Source organism: Dioscorea cayenensis, chromosome 2 (assembly GCF_009730915.1).
Source record: "Dioscorea cayenensis subsp. rotundata cultivar TDr96_F1 chromosome 2, TDr96_F1_v2_PseudoChromosome.rev07_lg8_w22 25.fasta, whole genome shotgun sequence".
NCBI lineage: Eukaryota > Viridiplantae > Streptophyta > Magnoliopsida > Dioscoreales > Dioscoreaceae > Dioscorea > Dioscorea cayenensis.
This window is the reverse complement of record NC_052472.1, coordinates 11,372,760-11,381,037: the sequence shown is the minus strand read 5'-3', so window position 1 is coordinate 11,381,037 and position 8,278 is coordinate 11,372,760. Positions and strand designations below refer to the sequence as shown.

The window sequence follows — 8,278 nt, the reverse complement described above, 5'->3', positions numbered from 1 at the left end:
ATAGTACAAAAAATAATTTAAAAAAATATTTGTGAAACAGTAATCCCATAGTTTTAGTTGTCTTCCAATAAAATATTTTGATACATATTCTACATCTATATATAGTCTTTTCTAACAATATATTAGCAATAAATTGTAGCTTAAGTGGATAGGTTTTTCCTCTCCAACTTTAAGATCATGTTCAAATCCCATGAGCAACTTGCATTTAATAATAATAATAAAGTTTTTTAAAAAATAAACCCCGGTCAACCAGCCTGGTTGATGAACTCGGTTGACCCTTGACCCATAACCTGGTTATGGGTTCGTGACTCGGAGGGTTTTTTCGGGCTGGTTATTGGGCGGACCGGGCCAAATCTCGGCCCGTGGCCCCCTCTACTATCAAGTATCTTCTCGAAGAGATGGAGGTCTTTTGAGAAAACCTTAGAAAGTAGTTCAATAATTTTAGAAAATGATTGAGTTTATTTTGGTACCTGGCCTGCTACAGTGCATGCCGGTTATAGGTTCGTGACTCGGTGGGTTTTTTCGGGCTGGTTACGAGCGGACCGGGCCAAATCTTGGCCCGTGGCACCTCTACTGTCAAGTATCAGCTCGAAGAGATGGAGGTCTTTTGAGAAAACCCTAGAAAGTAGTTCAATAATTTTAGAAAATGATTGAGGTTATTTTAGTCCAAAAAATTTACTAACTTTCCATTCTCATGGGAAACTAATTTTCCCACCATTTTGTGAAAGAATGACTTTCTCTCATTTTGATGGATTTTGTCTCCTTGACAAAACTACTTTTCAACAAAAACTCTACCAAATATGGTAGAGTGATTACCATGCATTACTTTCCCGAAAAGTTGGATACTTTCTCATATACTAAATGCAGTCCCTAAGTTTTGAGAATTATTTCAATAACAATAATGGTCATTATCTTTTAAGTTTAACCCTTTTAACAACCTTAATAATGTTAACAATTAATAATAATAATAATAATAATAATAATAATAATAATAATAATAATAATAATAATAAGGGAAAATGACATAGTTATCCATGGAAAGATATAGAAAGACCTTTAAGTTCTTAGAATTTTAATACCAACATAAATTTTTACTTCTTAGAGTCAAGCCTTAATGCAAAATTATCATTTTACTGTTGTTATAATAATTTTTATTATTTTATTTGAGAAGCCTGGTCAGAGTTTGCTCACATGTCAACTTGATGAGTTTGCCCAACCTCAGTATGAAATCATTGAGGGAGAGAGAAAAACAAAAACAACTATTGCAATGGCCGAACCATAAAGCATTTAACGCCTATATGAAGTTGATGATTTAACTCTCTGGGTAAATAACATATAAAGGGGTGCTTTGCCCACATTATTAAAAAATATATTATAAAATTATTTATGTTATTCTTAAAATTCAAAGATTTATTGGAAATTAGAAAAGAGATATTGGAATTTGGGAAGGAGGTGATCGTCTTTTTTCCAACAAATAACAACTAATAATAATAATAATAATAATCTATACATATTATTAAAGTAGATGAATAATCTACTATGAAAGTATTTTAAAAAACATTTTTATTTTTTTTATAATATTTAAGTTTTTATTTATATTACTTATAATATTAATAATTAAAAAATATTAATTACACTTAACTATTTATGCAATATATGTTCATAAAAAATCTTTGAAATCCAAGATATAAAATAGTTTTTATAGTATGAGTTATTTAATTATATTTTTTTATATATAATATTTTTTGAAAATTTTCTCACAACATTTTAAAAACTCTTATGCGAAACCGGAGATAATAATAATAATAATAATAATAATAAGAATAATACTAACCCTCTTAGATTAGAATTAAAAAGAAAAAAAGAAAAACCATAAATGCAGAAACCTAAGCCAAGATTCAATTAACTAAAACCCAGGGTGTCGGTGACCTCAAATACCCATCCCTTGAACACCTCCACCCCCTAGGTGTCATTTCAAGACCCTGTCCCCTCCACCAAGCCCACCTCTCAAACACCCACGTCCCTTTCCTACCACCCTGTCCCTAAAGATTCCCGGATCCAGCCTCCCCTCGTGCGCACCCCTCCCACCCTTTTTATACATCCCCTTCAAACTCCAAACACTATCGATCATCCACCCCAAACCAAACCAAACTAAATTTCCAAGAAAAAATCCAACCATGGTCTCTGCCTTCGGACGCTCCCTCTCCTTCTCCAACTCCCCCAAACCAAAACCTAAACCCAAACTACCACGTTCGCTCCATCAGCCTCCCATGCCGTTCCAACCCTGCACTCTCTCAACTCGAGTCCGAGATCCACTCCACGCGCATCTGGCTCACCAACTCCAACCCCAGCCCGTCCTCTCTCTGCGCCGGCCTTGCCCAACTTTCCCTTCTCCTCAACTCCTTCCTTGACCTCATCTCCCTCCCTCACTCCCACTCCTCTCTCCGCCGCGCCTGCTCTCTCCCCCTCCTCGACCAATTCCTTTATCTTGCCGACACTTGTGGCTCCTTCCGCTCTTCAACCATTACTCTCAAACAGCTCTCCTCGGACGCTCAGGTGGCTATTCGTGCCAATGACACGCCGAGGGTTTTGTCATGTTTGCGCCAAGTGAAACGTGTTGAGAAAGAGCTTTGTTTAAAGGGGAAGGTTAAAGTGAAACTAAGTTTGGAGAGTGGATTGAGTGATGAAGAGCTGGAGATGGCTGCGGTTATGAGGGAAGCGGTTGGAGTGATGATGGCTGGATTGGGCTCAGTGTTTGCTGGGGTAGTTGGGGAGTGTGCGACGAGCACAGCTATGGTTGTTGAGGGATGGACGGGGAGTTGGGTGGTGAGCAAGATGAGGAGAAAAGGTGTGAGGGAGGATTGGAAGAGCAGGGGTTTGGAGAAGTTGAGAGAGTTGGAGGAGTGTGTTGAGGCTTTGGAAAGTAAGGTTGAGATGGTGTTTAGGAGTTTGGTGAAACGTTAGGGTTTCACTTCTTAATATTCTTACTCCTTGTGTTTGATCTTTGGGGGGATGTGAGTGGATGAGCTGTGTATATTTTTCTTTTTTCCTTTTTTCCTTTTTTTCTTTTCTCTTTTGCTTTCAAGACAGAAGAGAATGTGTATACTTTAATTGTTTAATATGGATGATATACAAAAAGATTTATACTTGAAACAAATGAAATTGCTTATTTGTGGGTTAGAATTTTCTCTTCTTGATTTGATGAAATGGTGGAAATAATTGTTGGTTATTTATGTATTGAAATATTAGATCTTGAGATATGGGTTTCTAATCTTTATTTATAATCATCAAACCAGAGGTGGATAGATTTAATCTTTTGATGTAGTATACAAAAGATAAATGTTATTTTTTCTTTAGTCTTAAAATGTGAACTTATTTTAACTGTTTCAGTTGATGATAAAGAACAATGTTTCAAGCAAAAAAAAAAAAAATTTATATGTTGTGTTCAAATTGTTAGTTGACTTTTTTTATTTTTTTTTTATTTGATGTTTGGATAAAATATTAATAATTATTTATAGAAAAATAATATATCAAGATATATATTCTGTTATGCTTTTTACGCATTTGTGAATTAAATGTTTTGGCATGCTACTTGTTATAAACTTTAACAAAAATCCAATACTATTTATTTATTTATTTATTTATTTACTAGAGTTCTTCTTACTGCAGTGCTAGATTGGCCCTTGCATCACACAAGTGACTGGCTGGGCATTGGTGCTAGCGGAGCTGACACTTTGCGCTAGTATTAGGATTGGGATGAGAAAGATTCCCTCGAGAAATTGGTCAGCAAGATGATAACTTTAATAACAAATTTATGCGGCCAAGTTTGAAGACTGTTTCTTTTCTTTAATGAAAAGGAAAGATATTTTGGGCATAGAGAAAAGTCGAGGATGTGTTGTTCAAGGGGTAATGTAAAAGCTGCTATGCTACATTTGTATTTATTTATTTTTTTTTTTAACTTTCTTAAAAAACTATTATTATTATTATTAACTTGAAAATTATTAAAATGAGAATTATTTAAAATTATTTTATTAATATTTAAATATTCTAGTAATACATATTCTTTATTTAAATAATAAAGCTATTATAGAACTAGTTACCCAACACTAGACAAAAATTTACAATGTTAGCAAAATAATGGATGTATTTTCAATTTGTACCTAAATATATTTTTTTAATTATAAGGAAATTATTCAAATAAAAAATCAAGATAAACTAAAAATTATTAAATAATAATAATGCACTAATCTATTTACATTTTATAACATTATAATAATAATAATTATTAATTAAAAATATTTGTGCATGCATATAAAACGAAATTATGGTTAAACGTGGAAAACAAAATTTGAAAAAAAAAAATCACATCCCATCACCCAAATTACTGCTTCAATGAGTACCACTTTAATAATTCTCATAATAATAATAATAATAATATTATTATTATTATCAAATTATATTTTTTAAGTTTAATAATAATTTCAACAAATAAGTTATTTACATAATTATAAATAAAAGCTAAACTGCAAAAAACAACGATTTTGTTTATAAAATATTCGATCAACAGCCCAACCAAGTACACATATTCTGAATGAGCATTGATATGAGAGTTCTAAAAGTTATTTTAATAAATAAAATTATTTTGAGGTTATTTGAACAATAATAATAATTTATAAAGCCGTTTGATAAAAAAAAATGTTTCCCAAATTTCCTCATTCCTTGGACTCACCCGCATTGAGGGGTTTCAAATTTTATTTGATGATTATTGAACTTTATGAGCCTTTGCTTTTTCTTCCATTGCTTTATTTTTCAGTTGATATATGGAAATTTTGAAGGGATTTTATTTTGTATATTTCTAGAAAAAAAAAGCTAATTATTATTTTTTTAAACCTCAGTTCATGCCTATGATTATATAAATAAAATAATAATTTATATTTCACCTTTAAGTAAAATAAGATAAAATCTTTTTTATATTCCCTAGGTTGTCATGCATTTACATTAATAGATAATTTTTATTTACAGTTTCTCCCCCATGCCTACTCACATGGAGAAAAGGGTTAAAATTAAACAACCTAATCATTGTTCTTTTAGAGTTTTTTTAATTACATAAAATAGGTAATATTTTCTGTTTTATAAAATTTCTTAAATGAATATTTATTAAAATATAATAATTAGTAAAAAAAGATTTATAAAAATTCTCATAATTTTAATTAAGAGTATGTATATATACATGTATATTCAAGCCAAATGTTTTGCCAACAAACTCTTTTATTATGGATCACGGAAAAGGTTACTATGCATATTTTCAAAAGTATATAGTTGAAGTTTTTCTATATCATGGAAAAGTTTCTGCCAATACTAATATCATTCTTTTCCATTAGTCTTTTCAAACAACCAGAAACTGACGCCTAACCATACCTTCTAAATGTTGGAATTTAATATATATATATATATATACACGTAATCATACAAAAATTTATCACTCATAAAATTATTCTTAATTTCGGAAGTCAACGGTGCAAACTGCAAACATAAGTATGATCTAAAAACAGTTTTTCTCCTAAAATTGTGGAAATTGTACCTTCACCTGTTATAGATTTGTCATAAATAAAATGAAATAGAATAAAATTACCTACTATTTTAGGATGATAATTTTCATAACACTTAAAATTAAAAAAACGGAGAAATATAAAAAATGTTTGGAATTTGACAAAAAGTGACTTATGCCAAACATGTAAAATCCAAAACTATAGTGTAGCCAAATTTTTATGTTTGTACACATACTGATATTATTCAGCATCTTTCATATGGTATCATTGAGATAATATATCAAATCACCATATAAGTTTTTAAAAGATAAAAATGCCTCCTTTCCAGCAAGATTATTAAACTTATTCTAAGTTAATTTTCATGTGACATTTTAAAATTAAGTCTTAACAACTCTCACCCAATAAAATAACTAGTATTGGAGTCGGACAAAGGTACTAGCATCATATATACATATTATTAACTCATGCATGAAAGGCTCATTCAATGGAATATTATTATGCATTTAGTCTTGGTGACTTGTCCATATTACACAAAAACATTGTGTACATGAACCAAGATATATAACTACTCCAACTATCACTTGACCAACACTTATTGCCACTTTTAATTATTATAAACAAAAAGAAACTATGTTCATGAACCTCAAATTATTCTCAGGTGATGATGAACTTCCAACTTTATATCAAAAATAATAATAATCCTCCCATTGGTGTCAAGGTCCCCCCTTGCCACTTGTGATATAGTTGTGCATTTAAGACAGCTTTAAAATTATTACTTTTCCTTTCTATCTCAGAAGACTTAATAATAATGCATTTCTCTTGGTTCTAGCCATCGAGAAATCCAACGTGCTTGTTTAGCTTAAAGTGTGTTAGATTCTCATTATTGTATTCATCATTGATACAGGGTGTTCATGGACTTGCTTTCATGTGACTCTTAGCTAGTCAATTAAGAACCTCTATAATGGAATTGGAATTATGGAGATATGAAATTGAAGGTCACATGCAATGGACCTAATTAATTGAAGATTATGGGCCATCTTTTTATAAGTGTAGAATTCAATAAAAATGAATGAAATGTGGTCAATTGCTTGTTATTTTCATTGCAATGTATTGGATGGGGTTCATTATTCATGAAAAGGATTTGACATGTTTCTTTATATGGCTCTTATTGAGGGATCAATATATGATAACAATTCTAATATTTAAAATTAATTATCTATTATATGTGGGAGCTTTCGAGACACCAATAATTACTTTATTCACATTTTGGAGCCACAATTATCCGTCAGTCTGTTGATAGAGCGGCTGTTCCAAGAGTTTTTTTAAAATTTTTTAAACTGCAAATAGCAGCTATTTATTAGAACAATCTGAATGTATACAAACTAGAGAGGAAAAAAAACACACAACCAAAACAAACAAACAACAAGCTAACAGTAGCTAAAAACAGGGAAAGCAATTAGAAATTAAAATCTGCTTCATCAACGGCCTTCATGAGCCATCTTGGCTTTTCTAAACCTTTGTGAAACAAGGAAATGAGAATCGAATTAATTCCATGAATAGTGATAAATTCAGCAAGATGATTCTAATTTCGCAGAATATGCTTGATAGTGTAGTTTCTCAAAGATAAAAGCAGTTGCCGAAGATCAGTGATAGCACCATGCACCAACCATTCAGTCATACAAGGTTGACCATCCAACACCTTGGTGATGTTTGAAGAGTTAATAAAAATCCTTGAAATGTTAAAGTTTTCCATCCGAGCACAGTGCATTGCTACATTCAAAGCCTTTACTTCAGCATCCAGGTTTGAGTTATACAACACTTGACAACATTCTGTAAGAACAATATTAAAATTAGCATCCACAAATACAAAACCAGCCCCAACAATACCAGTGTCATTAGAGCCATCAAAGCCAATTGTTGCAGCATATATACAATAAGTTCCAGTAGTCTGCCTATTTAGAATGTAAAACCGTCTTTCCATCTGTGCCAAAGGCACATATCTATATTCCTTTATATGCTCCATAACTTCATAAGCAATCCAAGTAAAATTGGGACGTTGATTCCTGAAAATTTGATTGCAACTGGCTTTCCAAATAAGCCAAATAGCAACAGCAATTATGGAAGCTTTAAAAATAGAGGTATTAGAATCATGCAACTCAAGTCAATTTCCAGTTGAAATATGGTTTGTGAACACCTAGGATTGGCCAGAGAAATTAGCAATTATGTTCCAAAGTAATTGAGTCTTAGAGCAAAGATTAACAATGTGCCCAGCCGATTCATTTTCCAACCCACAAAATACACATGGAGCAACAAGACCCAAGTTAATAGCATTGAGATAATCATAAGTTTTGACTTTGCCGTGTAGTAGAAGCCAAACAAAAAAATTAGCTCTAGGAGAAGAATAAATCCTTCGAAGATTTCTCCATTCAATCCAATGGTCGGTCTGAGAATGTGTGCTACTGAAATGAGAATACACAGTAGCAATAATATGATTATTTTTAGTCCGAGGAAACCAGACCCATTGGTTAGGAGCCTGATGATCAATAGTTCCATGACTTATGATAGGAGATCAAAGTTATGCCCAAAAATATCAAACAGATCATTAGAGCACCAATTACCATTGTGAATGCAAACATTTAGATTGAAGTTTTCAAAATCAAGGTCCATCTTAAGAAAGGTTGACTTAAATGCAATCGGGAATTTGGAAAACCAAGGATCACAGCAGATCG

The 8,278-nt window shown here is 31.8% G+C and overlaps 1 pseudogene; it reads left to right on the top strand.

The window, feature by feature from the left end:
- The first annotated feature begins 2,120 nt into the window (after positions 1–2,120).
- Positions 2,121–3,157, top strand: LOC120277725 (annotated as a pseudogene).
- Positions 3,158–8,278: the final 5,121 nt, after the last annotated feature.